This window comes from Canis aureus, chromosome 5 (genome assembly GCF_053574225.1).
Source record: "Canis aureus isolate CA01 chromosome 5, VMU_Caureus_v.1.0, whole genome shotgun sequence".
NCBI classification, from domain to species: domain Eukaryota; kingdom Metazoa; phylum Chordata; class Mammalia; order Carnivora; family Canidae; genus Canis; species Canis aureus.
Genome location: NC_135615.1, coordinates 4,418,848 through 4,432,146, shown reverse-complemented (window position 1 = coordinate 4,432,146; position 13,299 = coordinate 4,418,848). Strand labels below are relative to the sequence as shown.

The window sequence follows — 13,299 nt, the reverse complement described above, 5'->3', positions numbered from 1 at the left end:
GCTAAGCAAAATAAGTCAGTCAGAGAAAGACAAATAGGGATCCCTGGGTGGCGCAGCGGTTTGGCGCCTGCCTTTGGCCCAGGGCGCGATCCTGGAGACCCGGGATCGAATCCCACGTCGGGCTCCTGGTGCATGGGGCCTGCTTCTCCCTCTGCCTGTGTCTCTGCCTCTCTCACTCTCTCTCTCTCTCTGTGACTATCATAAATAAAAAAAAAAATTTTAAAAAGGGAAAGACAAATACTATAGATTTCACTCATATGGGGATTTAAGAAACAAAACAAATGAACAGAGGAAAACAAAAAAGAGACAGACCAAAGAACAGACTTTTAACTATTGAAAACAGAAGTTTCCAAAGAGGAGGTAAGTAGAGGGTGGGTGAAATAGATCAATTGGATTAAAAGTATACTTATCATGATGAGCACTAAGTAATATATGGAATCACTATATTGTACATCTCATACTAATATAACACTGTATGTTAACTACACTGGAATCATTTTTTAAAAAAATAAAGGCATTTCAGGAAAAGAAATGTTAAGCATTTAAAAGCAGAAATAAAAATATGATCATGTCTTTAGAAGTATGTCTGTCAAGTAAGAACAGTCTTCATATTAGGGAGGATTCCCAGCGTGCAAGGATAAAGGATCCCTTCCTCCAGCTGCCTACAGTGACATCATGAAAGGCCCAGAATCAAAGTCTCTAGGAGCTGCAAACCATGTCTGATCCCTATAAAGTAGCTTATGTCATATTTTGGTTGATTTCCAATGATTTCAGAATAATCTAGCTAATTATTATGTAACAACTTACTTCAACCCAATAATACAACACGACTTTAACAAACTAGCATCCACTTCTCTGAACTATCACTGATTATGTATTGATATTGATGGTATTAGTTTCTCTTTGTGTGGATATTTTCCCCACTGTCTATGAATACCTGAGAGTCAGGAACAGTGTCTTATATTTCAAGTAGTCACAGAACCTAGTCAATGCTTGGTGTATAGCCCATACAAACGAAATGTTTAATTGATAAATAAACTGATGAATGAGTAACAAGATCTATAAAGACAGTCAAGAAAATAGAATAAATATAGGTTGCAGTTCACTTGTTAAATGATGTCAAAGAATAAAATATCTGTGGTAGAAAATAAATGTAGGATAATTTAATATCAGTAGAGATCTTTTACACATCTTAGAGAGTGAGTGAAGAGGCTTTTTTTATGGAAAAAGAATGAACAAGCCTGTTTAAGAATGATAAAGGAGACCCAGGGATAGCAACTGTGACAGATATGCATTCTTCAAGTACTTTAAAATGTAGACTAAAACAGTGTTTTTAGGCTGCGTATTTTCAAATAAAAAGAAAATACAATTTGGCTTACTCTAAGGACTTATCTTCTCTTTGCCTTGACCATTATTCTTGCAAAATAGGAAACTGAAATGGTAGACTGTCTCCTCTGAGACTAACAGAAAAATTTGACTCCATCAAATCAATCCAGAGATATGCTGTTTACCACAGCAGTTCTAACAGGATGGGATTACACCAGCGGGGCCATTGTGTGAGAGTAGGGTAGAGAACATTCATAGCAGAGCAGCAATACGCATCCATATGGAATGTTGTAGGAATTTATCAGAGATTTCTCCAATTAGAACTGGAACCTTGGAGTTTAGCTCTGAGTGCACTGCCAGGAAGTAGAATCAGTACTAGCTAAATAAATGATAATAGAGTTGTCCTCAACACTCCTGCCAAGCAGAGTTTAAGACATATTCAGACTTTAACCCAAGGCAGCTGATGCTGAATAAGCAAATTGTTTGATTGTTATCATAAACATCAGCACTCACTACTGTACCAGCTGTCCAGAGCAGATACAAACATTCCAAACTATTATTGACCTCATGTTATTACTATTTGTATATTGGATGTAAAGTGATGTGAACATCAAACTAACATATATGAACACCACTCCTATAATTTTTAGCCTCTCTACTATGAATACATGAGACATATATCCACAGAAAATATATTCATATTTCCAACTGCAGATGGCTTTCTGCAGTTAATTCAATATAAGAAATTCTGAACTATCTTAATCTCCCAACAGAGCTATTTAGACTATTTGGTATTGTTCTTGAGATTTATATCTCTGTCATGCAAAAGTATATAAATTCATCAAATATTCGTGATCATAAAAAGCCTTGTACTGTATATGTGGGAGTAGACATTTAAAAAGTCAAATCCAAAGTGTCTGTAGTGTTAACATTTCCATTTAAGAGGAAACATGTTATACTTTAAATGACTTAGAAATTTGCAGTGCTTCTCATCAGGATGAAATAGCCTTATCTTTCATTAAAGGGCCTTATTTTAAGTATTTTAAGTGGATACTTTAGGAAGGAGAAAATATTTAAAATATATATTCTACTCTACAGAATTGTGGTTAAGAAAGACTGAATTCAGATTGTGGGGAAAATGGACTGATTATATTTGATCACAAAAATCCCAGAGGAAAATAAGATCACAAAATAAAATAAGACAAAATAGGGGGATCCCTGGGTGGCGCAGCTGTTTAACGCCTGCCTTTGGCCCAGGGCGCGATCCTGGAGTCCCGGGATCGAGTCCCACATCGGGCTCCTGGCATGGAGCCTGCTTCTCCCTCTGCCTGTGACACACTCTGCCTCTCGCTCTCTCTCTATGTCTATCATAAATAAATAAATAAATAAATAAATAAATAAATAAATAAATAAATAATCTATCTTAAAAAAAAAGACAAAATAGGCCAAAAAACAGAAAAAATAAAAACCCTTAAAAACAAATAGTATAAGTAAATAAGAGTAACAAAAAATTACAACTGATATCAATTTCTTTAATGTACAATGACCTCTACAAATTGAGAAAAAGAAAAGCCCTATTGAAAAATAGGTAGAGATCAGAACAAATAATTTTCCAGAAAAGGAACATAACATTTGCAAACATTTTAAAAAGATGTGCAGTATCTTTTAAATTTTTAATGCAAACTAAAATGAAATATAATGTCTTACCTATCAAAATCACAAAAATATAATAAACATTTGATAACACAGAATGTATGGCTAGGGGATCCCTGGGTGGCGCAGTGGTTTGGCGCCTGCCTTTGGCCCAGGGCGCGATCCTGGAGACCTGGGATCGAATCCCACATCGGGCTCCTGGTGCATGGAGCCTGCTTCTCCCTCTGCCTATATCTCTGCTTCTCTCTCTCTCTCTCTGTGTGTGACTATCATAAATAAATAAAAAAATTAAAAAAAAAAAAGAATGTATGGCTAAAAGAAAACAGACACTTCCATTTCTGGGGGTGTTGCAAAATATTAAAATCATTATGAAGTATATCTTTCAAAATTACAAATGAATTTACTCTGACCCAGGGATCTCACTCTAGGTAATTTATCCTAAATGTATATCTGCAAAAGTACAAAATAACACTGGCACAAGGTTATCATGGCAGCATTGATTACAATTACAAGATACTGTAAAGGGACTATGTACAAGAAACTATTTATACTATAGTATTTCTTCACACAGAAAAAGAAGTTCTGAATATATGCAACTGAAGTTCTTTATGCATTTATATTTAAAGTTCTGCAAGAGCTGCAAGGATACTAAAGGCAATATAGTAAGCTGCTATTTGTGTAAAACAGGATATAAAAAAACATACTCATGTTTGTATAATATGCACAAACAAAACTGAAGGTATACATTCAAAACCAATAAAAGTCATTTCTTTTTAGGGCAGAAGATATAGCAGGATCAACAGAGATAAGAATGGATGCAAGTGTTTTCAAAATATATCTTCTTATATAGTTTTCCATATGAGAAACATGCAAATATTACCTTCTTAAAAATAAAATTAACTTCAAAAGCTACAGTACAAAGTACATTGTAAAGGGAAAACAGAAAGCACTTACTTCCTGTAAGTTAATTTCACATATCAGTTCTTCTCCAAATCAGGATTTTCTATTACAGTATTCCTCAGGTTAATCTATCTGCCAGATAGCACATTATTTACAAATATAGAAATTATTAATGGATTGGTTTTTCTGTTTAACAAATCTGTAAATATTGTGAAGCCAACACATGCTATGCGTTTTATAAATGTTCCTATTACCCTGAATCAAATCACACATACGATCATTACTTCTAGTCGGATAATTATATGAATGTATGTGTTCACTGTTGTATGTTTGGCTGGTAAGAGTAATTTCTTTTTCTACTTAATTCTATAGAATACTTTAAAATTGTCTGCAGTAGAAGTATATTAATTTCATAATCAGAAAGAAAATAATAGTTACTCTCAAGATTTTATTTCATTGCTAACAAACCCAGTTCAAAAAAAGACCACTAATATATAGCAGCTACAATTAAAATGAGTGTAAATGTTATTCGGACTGGGATGTATTGAAGACCATGTGAACTTCAGCTCTCATGTGGTGCAGAAGGTGGCACACTTCCCTAACAACCTTGAGAAGCTAATCCAGCTCTACCAGCACAGTTAAAGTACTGGATTGTTTCTCAAATCAGAGAGATTTCCCAGAAACAAGTAATACTCTGGGCTCACCAGTCAAGGCTGAATTCTGAGTCCACTATTGTACTCTTTGCTAATGATATAGGCTTCCCATTTCCTTAACAAGCTGGGTTTGTTCATTGGAAAATGTAACAAATAATTTCAAGGTTATGTCACTCTTGGCAAGCACAGGAACTCTGGTGGAAAAAGGAAGTTTTCAGAGCAAGGCAAAGACTGAAGTCTTGTTTGGAATCACTGGCTGACAAAGCCTGCAGTAGAACCATATTGTTCAAACTCACAGGACTCTGATGCTTACAGATACGGAATGCCAATTGGCTGTTAAAATGTTATAAGTTAAAACAGATTAATTTGTTCAAATCAAGCTTATACCCCAAAGGAAGTAGTTTTATAATTTACATTTTAGTTAGTGCGTCTTTCCTTCAAATGTTTGCTTGGTAACAACTACATTGTCTTTGCTTCTAATCACAGCCAACTTTTAATTATTCAGGAGATGGTCATTTGCACGAACTTGACTTCTGTATTTCCTTCCTCTTCTCCACTTTCGTAGTTTTACTGTCTATTAGTCCTTCCTCCATTATGTAAGAAAAGAAAGGGAAATTGAGCCAAAAAAGTTTGTTACAGGCCAATTTTTATGTTAAGGGTGCTATTCCCTCACCGTGGATAATTGCTAATTCTTTTAGGTCAAATTTTATGATTAAACCTATTGAAACACTTTTTTTTTGTGTCTATGTGGTTAAGAGAAAGAGCGGTCATGCATCGACTTGAGCAGTCTGGTCTGATTCTGCCCTCACTTTTGTCCTAATTCACTTGATGACCCTGAATGGGTCATGTGTCTCATTATTCCTCTGTGTTTTAGGAGGATAGTTGTCCCACTGACTCTTAAAAATCATTGTGGAAAGACTGGGGAAGAGAATTTTAAATACCTATGAAATACACAAATTCCCCAAAGAAAGTACAAATATAAATTCAAGGGCACCTGTAAGCATATTTATTTCCTCCAGGGAGTCCTAAACTTTGGTCCTTGTCCATAACTACCAGCCAGTTAGCCATGCATGTAAATAGCAAATTGCCCATAGCCTCAAACACTCCATTTTGCTAAGATTCTATTGGGGAGTATTATTCTGACAGATAAAATCACATTGTGATCAACTTTATGGCTAAAATAAGATGTGATATGCTTTAAAATACAACCAGGGCCAGAGAATTATAATTTTTGGAGAGTTGTTTCTGTTCATAGCATATTCTGTAATTTGACTATTGCTGTCTTAATTATAAGGGTACCTGTCAATAACATTTGGCTAGAAAGGTGTTCTAAATCTATACTCTTAAAGGAATACATGGTCTCAATGGCTGAAAGGAGCCACTAGACTTTAAGAATAAAAAAAAAGTTTAGTTTTAGTGGAAGGAGAAGAGATATTAATTTCCTTTTCATATTCTTTTAGGAAATAGAGAAGCTGTATATGTGCACAGAAATGAAAGTCACTATCTTTGTTTTTCTGATATATATTCTCATATATTCAGTACCCTATATATTCTCAGTCTCCCTCATGAAATAAGATACCCCCACTCCATCAGTGAAAACTGATGACCAGCCAGTATGGAGGAAGGTTGGTGGCTTTATCACAACACAGAAGTCTTCAATATGTTATTCCCAAAGAAAGAAAGATTATAAAAAGAAGCTAAAGAAAACTTCGCAATTTGCTTTTTTTTTTCTTCTTATTTTTATACTAGAAGTCTATGAAGCAGTTTGAGGTATACTAAACAATAAATCCCATCTCTTACGGTGTGTGTATTTACTGACACCTCTTCCTGAGTGAGTATTTTGGTGAACATTCCAGAGAAAATTTAATTGTGTTCTTCTGATTAGACTTCTTAGTGGAAGATATTAGCTAAGAATTCACTTAGGAAATCAGCTGTCTTTGTAGTTGAATAATGGCTTTTACTGGTAATACATGAGTTTTTAGAAATATTTTATAGCTTCTGGAGGAAGAAGAGGAAAAAGGAAATCAAGTGTGGAATAACAACAAAGACGTTCTATCTTTATTACGGTATAATTTTATTTTTAATAGAAAGTACTAACCTTTGAAACAATAAAAACCTTGGAAAATCAAAGGTAAATAAGACAGTAATGTGAAATGGTCTGGAGAATTATGTCAAAAACCCTCTTTAACTTATACTTCACTTCTGACCTATAAAATACTTGATATGCTTCTATTATATCTTATGTTCCATACTAAAATTCTGATAAACTGAGACACATTTACATTTGAAGTAAAACTCAAACCTGAATAAACTTTCTATGCCTCCTCATTTTCCCAAACTCTGAAGCAGTGATGAAATATACCCTTGTCAAAATTGGGGGGAAAATGTGATAAGAATATAAAGGAGTAGTAAAACAAGTATTTTATATGTTAATCATCTCGTAATGAATTAAAAAGCAATATAGTCCCCTTTAGCTGGGCGTTTTCCATCGGAGTGCTTTCATATTTTCTATTTGTCTTTTCCTCTTTTCTATTATTGTTACCTGAAGACTAAGTATTAAGGCTAAACAAAGAATGTATTTTAATCAGACTGCAATTTTTTTTCAAATTACTCTTCATTTTATAAACATGAAAATAAAAGTCATCATGCATGACACAGACTCTAGATATTTTTTAAAAAATAGATTAATATGCATCCCTGTGAGTTGGGTTATGATATATAAGAAGAGAAAAATACTGAGGCTTCTGAAAGTCCAATGACTGTTGATAAATATAATTTTTATTACCCATGAAGAAGAAATATTTAGCTCCTGGGAAACAGACTGTAGAAGGCTGTGTTTGTACATTTATACACATACATGCAGAGCTCTATATAGTTTGTAGGTATAAATATACGTACTTACACAAAAGGATGTCATTTCAGGGTGAAAACTGAGAAAAGAGCATATTAGAGACAACCAGCTGAAAACTCATTAGACAAACTTGTTGACCAGACACTTTAAGAGGTTAAGTCTGGGAGCACTTAGATTTCCTTGCAGTGAAGGGACCTTTGTAAATGATATACCTGTAAATTACAAACCTATTAAAAAATTTAACTGTCGGAATCAAATCATGTCACTGAGACCAACTGGACAAGCACACTCATCAAAGCAGCTATTTGTACACAGCAAATAATGAGAGGAGGGGGAAGTAAAACTAACAACCTTCCAAATTAATTTTAAAGTTGTGGCCTATAGCCTTGATCAGACATAGAACATTATAGCCAGGCTTATAACAGAACAGATACTTGAAATAAGACCTTTACAAAAAAAAAAATTAAGAATCTATGACTGCTAGAGTTTTGGTTTGCTATCTATAAGGTATAGATATACTACTTCTGCTCTTTCCAATCATCACAAGCTGAGGCTTGAATACAGACACATAACATTATGTGGCTATAGCCAAATCATTCACCTATTTGAGCCTGATTTTCTCACACTAAAATCTGAACATTAAAATAGATAGCCCTAAAATAATTTTTTAAAGATTTTATTTATTTATTCATGAGAGACACAGAGAGGCAGAGACAAGCAGAGGGAGAAGCAGGCTCCATGCAGAGAGTTCGTGTGGGACTTGATCCTGGGACTCCACGATCACACCCTGGACCAAAGGGAGGTGCTCAACCACTGAGACACCCAGGCATCCACTAAAATAATTTTTTAAATCCAGAATGCATTTAATCTACATCATAGAGACTTAGGGCAAAAGAACAACAAATATAAAAATAAGATAAGGTTTTTGATTAATATACCAAAATCTATAAATTGAATGAGTGCAATTTTTAAAGTAGTACTAATGCTAATAATAATAAAATTGCCAAACACGAATAATGCTAACCCTATGTCAGATACTGTCTTTCTATACATGCTCATATTAATCTCCATAAAGCCCTATGACGTTGGCAAACATGTAGTACACAGAAAGGTTAAGTCACTTGAAGAGTTCTGTAAATACTAAGTAGAGAAGCTAAGAGTCAGATGCAAGCATGTGCATTAACAACCTGGGTTCTCCTGCATGTATAATTCTACCCATTCCAACATCTGTCTTCTCAAGGTGAATTGAACCATGTTTCTGGTATACCTTCTTCTCTACTTTGTCTTCAGCCTTATCAGATCCCCTTTCCCCAATTTAGGTTTTTTTTTTTTAATATTTTATTATTTATTTATTTATTTATTTATTTATTTATTTATTTATTATAGTCACAGACAGAGAGAGAGGCAGAGACACAGGCAGAGGGAGAAGCAGGCTCCATGCACCGGGAGCCCGACGTGGGATTCGATCCCGAGTCTCCAGGATCACGCCCTGGGCCAAAGGCAGGCGCCAAACCGCTGCGCCACCCAGGGATCCCTAGGTTTGTTTGTTTTTTTTTTAAGATTTTATTTATTTATTCATGAGACACACAGAGAGAGAGAGAGAGAGAGGCAGAGACGCAGGCAGAGAAGTAGGCTCCATGTAGGGAGCCCGACGTGGGATTCGATCCCGAGTCTCCAGGATCAGGTCCTGGGCTGAAGGCGGCGCTAAACCACGGATCCACCCGGGCTGCCCTCCCCAATTTAGTCTGTACTGATTCTAATTATACTTTAGGACTATATTTCAGTCTTGCCTCAAACCCTCCTCAATGCAACCTCAAGGCATAGAGGTTGAGACTTGGTACTTTTTCTGGAGTCAGTCACATCTGTTTCTCTTTCATACCTACATTTTAAAATGAGAATAATAGGCCACCGCCCACCGCTGCCGCTATCATGCCAGCCCCTCAAGTCTCAACGAGGCCGGGTGATGCTCCTGAATGGGAGACAAGCCAGTTTGGGAGCAGATTGGATCCACCTTCATTCAGCATTACTACCAGTTATTTTATAACGACAGAACCCAACTAGGTGCAATTTATATTGATGCATCATGCGTTATGTGGGAAGGACAGCAGTTCCAGGGGAAAGCTGCCATTGGGGAGAAGTCGTCTAGCCTTCTGTTCCAGAAAATCCAGCACAGCATCACGGCACAGGACCATCAGCCCACGCCAGATAGCTGCATCATCAGCATGGTAGCAGGCCAGCTCAAGGCTGATGAAGACCCCATCATGGGGTTCCACCAGATGTTCCTATTAAAGAACATCAATGATGCTTGGGTTTGCACCAATGACATGTTCAGGCTTGCCCTGCACAACTTCGGCTGACCTCTTCCCAGCCAGCCACTCATGCTGTTTCCTCCTCCCTCTTCTTCCTGATAACTAACTATTCACACTCCTCCAGATGCTCCAAATATACGCAAAAGAGCAGGGCCGCGGTGGGAGCGGGTGCAGTGCGCTGCTACTACCGAGGTATTGTGCATGATGTTTGGATACTAGACCAGTTGAATCTGACAGGAGAAGTTTGTGTTGTACCAGCGCATGCCTTGGAAAGACTTAAGTAATGCAAAAGGTTGTCTTTTTTTTTTTTTTTTTTTTTTTAATCTACTGAGAAGTTGCTCTAGTAACCCAAAGAAGTGAAGGAGAAAGCAGCTGCCTCACCGCCCAGATACTGATTTGTTTGGGATGTTTCAGTGGCTCATGATATAATAAAACCACAAAAATTTTCTTAAAAAAATAAAATGAGAATAATAATAGTAACTGCTATTAAGTTTACTGTTAGAATTTCATGCAGATTAAGCCTTTGTGGAATACCTAGTAAATAAATAGTGCTAGAGATATTTTTATCTCTCTTGTCTGATTCTGCCCATTCAGAGTAAACTTTCCCACCTTTTAGGTGGAATTAGTTTCGATATTTATTACAACCTAAGGTATGTCCTTTAGTGTTTAAATTATAACCATTGTTTTCAGTCAACAAACTTTCTTGAGGATCTGGACCTTGTGTAAAGGAGAATCATAAGACGTATCCTTGGTGTGTGCTTACAATCTGATTGAGGCAACAACCATGTTAAAATTCAATCCTGGCAAATGCTTTAAATATTGTGAGAGATGTAAACAAAAGTCTAGGGCAGTAGAGAGCGGGCTGTTTCTTGAGGTGTAGAAAAGCATACTTCTGAAGCTAGTCATACATGAATCAAACCCTCTGTCAATTTCAAACTCACTTCGACAATTTTATCTCACAAAAGTATGCTTTGTGTATTCAAGATAATGAATATTATTTGCATAAAATAGACAAGCATTTATGGCAAATAAGATGATCAACAACTTGATGTCATATTGACATTTGATGGATATTTTGGTCTTCCATGGGACCTATCACAATCCTAAGCCATGGGAAGCTTTCAACATGTAAGTGGACACATGTATATTTATGTCAATTTACCTTGTGTGTGTCAGTTTCCCTGGTTCTCCAAGTTCATAGACTTCTCTGATGAAGAGTACCTGCTTTTGTTCTGTTTAGTGTCACAAATGGAATTTATCCTTGTTGGAAAACATGGCTATCCATTTGCATTTTGTCTATATAAGGTCTAGTAAGGGCAGGAAAGTGGGAATGCTAAAGAAGTTTAAAAGTCCTACCATTAATCTCTCCTATTGTAAGAGGCCTTTGACATGTGTCCTAGAAAATCTGCGAATGACCCAGAATGAAGAGGGAACCTGAAAAAAGAGGGATGAGAAAGAAGTTCGTAAAAAGCTATGCTGTTTAACTATGGCTAACTTTTCTATTGCACCCTTGTTAGAAGCTATTTCTCATTGTCCAAAGGGTCAGAACATTGAGACCTGGAACTCTAGGAAAATGTAAGAAATATGTTGGTTCATCCAACAGTTGATTGTTGGTGATATTGACCAGTGTAACTAATGGGACCAGTGTAACTAATGGGAGCAGTTATTTCAAAAATAAGTGATTAGCAGTAAAATCACTGATGCTACTTAGGGAACCCCAAAAAAGAAGCCTTACTCTTGGAATTTGGTAAAGAGATCACTGTCCCTGGGCTCTGAAGTCTCACTTTGGAGTCCCTTGGAAGACTAAAAAGTTTATTGTTCAGCAAATGGCAATAAAAGCCATATGACCCAGAGAATATGGCAGATCACAGCAGGTGAAAAAGATATTAAACTGCAAAGAAAATAAGCCATGAAAAGAACGCAATAGTGGTAGAAATAGCAGCAATATCAAGAGTAGAGAAAATTTATTGTGAACCATCAAGTTCTAACTCTGTAACAGTTGAATATTGAACTTAAAAACCATTAAGACAGCCCAATGGAAAAATTGGCAAATGAGTTAAAGCAAGGCACTTCACAGAAAAGAACATCCAAATGACCAATAAGCATATAAATGGATTCTTAACATTACTAGTCATCAGAGAAATACAGATTAATACTAGAGTGAAATATTAGATACTCAACAGAATGAACAGAATTAAAACAAAACCTAACAATACCAACTATTATTGAATCTTCATTTCATTTCCATCATAATATCTGAAAACAAATCAAATATCTATCAGTAGATAGACATCAGAATGGATGAAAATTTGCAGTATATTCATATGTAGAATTACCGCACGGTACAAAAAAGAATGAACAACGTTAATGAATCACTCATAATATGAATGATCTCAAATTTACACTTAGTGAGAAACTCAAAGAAAAAGTGTTTATCATAGGATTCCATTGATATAAATTTCAACAACAGACAAAATTATTTCATGGGACTAGGAGTCAGAGTACTGTTAGGGAGTACTAATGGAAAAGAATACAAAGGGAGCCTTCCAAGATGCTGAATATGTTTTATATATTGCTATGATTAATAATTACACAGGTGCTTACAGGTGTCATGTGTGGTAAAAATATATTGGGATGTATACCTAAGATTTGTGTGCTTTACTTTATGTATATTATACCTTACAGAATTATTTATTCATTTTTCTGAATATTTTATTTCTTTAGAGAGAAAGAGTATGAACAGGGCAGAGTGGAGAGCAGAAGGAGAGGTAGAGAGAATCACCAGCAGAGTCCATGCTGAGCATGGAGCCCATCACAGGGCTCGATCCCATAACCCTGAGATCAGGACTTGAGCCAAAACCAATAGTTGGAGATTGAACTGATTGGGCTACCCAGGTCCTCCCAGAATTTTTCTAAAAACAAATCAAACAAAAAGAAAAATAATTTTAATCAAGAAGCCACTACTGCCAACCAGCAGAGGAAAAAATAGGAATCTCAAGGAAAGGACAACTCGTAAGAGGATTGAGCTTTGTGAAATTTGTATCTAGACACATACAGTTTAGGAGTTTTCCCACTTATTATTGAGAAGCTGTTGAACAAAGCCACATGTATCTCATATATGTAATAATTAATTATGCGTATGACTGAGATTAGTAGCCTCACCTGTAAGTTTTGGCTCATCTCAACTGATTGATTTTCTTTTTAAAAGTCTAAGTTAGTCCGCGCCGCCGCCGCGATGCCGCTGGAGAACCTGGAGGAGGAGGGGCTGCCCAAGAACCCCGACCTGCGCCTCGCGCAGCTGCGCTTCCTGCTCAGCCTGCCCGAGCACCGCGGGGACGCGGCCGTGCGCGACGAGCTGATGGCGGCCGTGCGCGACGAGCTGATGGCGGCCGTCCGCGACGAGCTGATGGCGGCCGTGCGCGACGAGCTGATGGCGGCCGTCCGCGACGAGCTGATGGCGGCCGTGCGCGACGAGCTGATGGCGGCCGTCCGCGACGAGCTGATGGCGGCCGTGCGCGACGAGCTGATGGCGGCCGTCCGCGACGAGCTGATGGCGGCCGTGCGCGACGAGCTGATGGCGGCCGTCCGCGACGAGCTGATGGCGGCC

General features: G+C 37.0%; 1 pseudogene; it reads left to right on the top strand.

Moving 5' to 3' along the window:
- Positions 1 to 9,309: 9,309 nt before the first annotated feature.
- LOC144313306 (nuclear transport factor 2 pseudogene) lies at positions 9,310 to 10,013 on the top strand (annotated as a pseudogene).
- Positions 10,014 to 13,299: the final 3,286 nt, after the last annotated feature.